At 43.2% G+C, this 2,178-nt stretch overlaps 1 pseudogene; it reads right to left on the bottom strand.

The window, feature by feature from the left end:
* Positions 1 to 330: 330 nt before the first annotated feature.
* LOC113408658 lies at positions 331 to 2,068 on the bottom strand (annotated as a pseudogene).
* Between the last annotated feature and the right edge of the window lie 110 nt (positions 2,069 to 2,178).

Here is a 2,178-nt window from a genome sequence, read left to right on the forward strand (position 1 = left end):
GATCCCCTGAAGTCAGTGGGCCTGATTAAAGAGATATGGAGATAGAGGAAAGGAAGAAATGTGTGAATGACTCTACAGCCCGGTGCTCAGAGCACTCACTCTGGATTTAGGAGACCCAAGATCCACTCCCCAGTTCTCCAGTGACTCTTGTACAACTGGGAATCTGGCCCGCTGACTACAATGGAGCCACACTCATTTAGGCCAACTGAGGTTTTGTCCCAACGTGTCCGTCAGTTACCTGAGCTGAAAATTTCCCAAACACAAGTTATCCACAGTTCTATGCTCTCTGATGTAAACATATGTAATTTAATTTATTTAAGATGATCAACATTACTTGAAAAACTTTAATTTTCCCAACATTTTCCTTAGAGCTGTTTTCACCTCCTTGTTTTTTCAGGCTGTAGATGATGGGGTTTAACATGGGGGTCAAGACACTGTACTGAATGGAAAATATTTCATCCAGCACTTCAGAAGAGACTTAGCTCGGTTTTGTGTACTGGAAAAGACCTGTCAGGTACATCAAGCCAAAAACAATAAGGTGGGAGCTGCAGGTGGAGAAGGCTTTACGCCTGCCCTCCTGTCAAGGCTGTATCCCCACCTTGAACTTTAGGGTACAAGTGTGGGGGCCTGCATGAGGACTTCTAAGCTTAACTACCAGCTTAGTTCTGGTCCGCTGCCACCATTCCCTTCCCTGGGAAGCTTTTACAAACTTTTCACCAATTCCCTGGTGAATACAGATCCAAACTCCTTGGATCTTAAACAAGGAGAAATTGACCCTTCCTCCCTCCTTCCTTTCACCAACTCCTGGTGAATACAGATCCAAACCCCCTTGGATCTTAAAACAAGGAGAAATCAATCAGGTTCTTAAAAAGAAGGCTTTTAATTAAAGAAAAAGGTAAAAATCATCTCTGTAAAATCAGTATGGAAAATAACTTTACAGGGTAATCAAACTTAAAGAGCTCAGAGGACCCCCCTCTGTCTTACGTTCAAAGTACAGCAAACAAAGATAAACACTCTAGTAAAAGGTACATTTACAAGTTGAGAAAACAAAGTAAAACTAAGACGCCTTGCCTGGCTTTTTACTTACAAGTTTGAAATATGAGAGGCTTGTTTAGAAAGATGGGGAGAACCTGGATTGATGTCCCTCTCAGTCCCAAGAGTGAACAACCTTAAACAAAGAGCACACCAAAGCCTTCCCCCCCCCCCAACATTTGAAAGTATTTTGTCCCCTTATTGGTCCTTTGGATCAGGTGTCAGCCAGGTTACCCGAGCTTCTTAACCCTTTACAGGTAAAAGGATTTTGGAGTCTCTGGCCAGGAGGGATTTTATAGTACTGTACACAGGAGAGCTGTTACCCTTCCCTTTATAGTTATGACACCTCCGCAGAGCGTATCCTCAGGATGGTGGAGATGATGTGAATGTAGGAGATCAGGGTGAGGAGGAAGGAGCTTGATGCAAATATCGCAGAAGAAGTAAGAAGCACCACTTGATTGGTGAGGGTCTCAGTGCAGGACAGTTGTAACAGAGGAGGGAGTTCACAGCTGAAATGATGGATTTGGTTGTAGCCACAGAAATGCAACTTCAAACTAAAAACAGTATTAAGATGGGCATAAAAGAAGCCCGTGGTCCATGCCCCACTCACCAACAGAACACAGATCCCTTTGCTCATTCTCTCCATGTAACGAAATGGGTCACAGATGGCAGCATAGCGGTCATAAGCCATGGCTGAGAGAATGAAAACTTCAGCACCAACTGAGAGGAGGATGAAGAACAGCTGAGCAATGCAGCCATTGACAGAAATAGTTTTGTGAACTGCTAAGAAGTTCCTCAGCGCGTTAGGCACCGTGACTGAGGAATAGCAGATATCAACAAAGGATAAATGGAAGAGGAAGAAGTACATAGGGGTGTGAAGGTGGGAACCAGCTCTTATGACCACCATGATCACTATGTTACCACCCAGAGTGATTAGGTAAATAACTAAAAACACCAGGAAGGGGAAAATCTGCATCTGTGGGTCACTGGAAAGTCCCAGGAGAATAAATTCGGTCACTGTGGTTTGATTTTCCATTGATATTTTTTCAGCAAAACTAGGACCTATAAGACAAATAAATAAATAAAGTTAACTCAGATCATAAAAGTGAATTGAACTGTCATCTAGAGGTCATCTCTTCAGTAGGA

The sequence above is a fragment of the Terrapene carolina genome, unplaced genomic scaffold, assembly GCF_002925995.2.
Source record: "Terrapene carolina triunguis isolate 2854851 unplaced genomic scaffold, T_m_triunguis-2.0 Scaffold21486, whole genome shotgun sequence".
Classification (NCBI taxonomy): domain Eukaryota; kingdom Metazoa; phylum Chordata; order Testudines; family Emydidae; genus Terrapene; species Terrapene triunguis.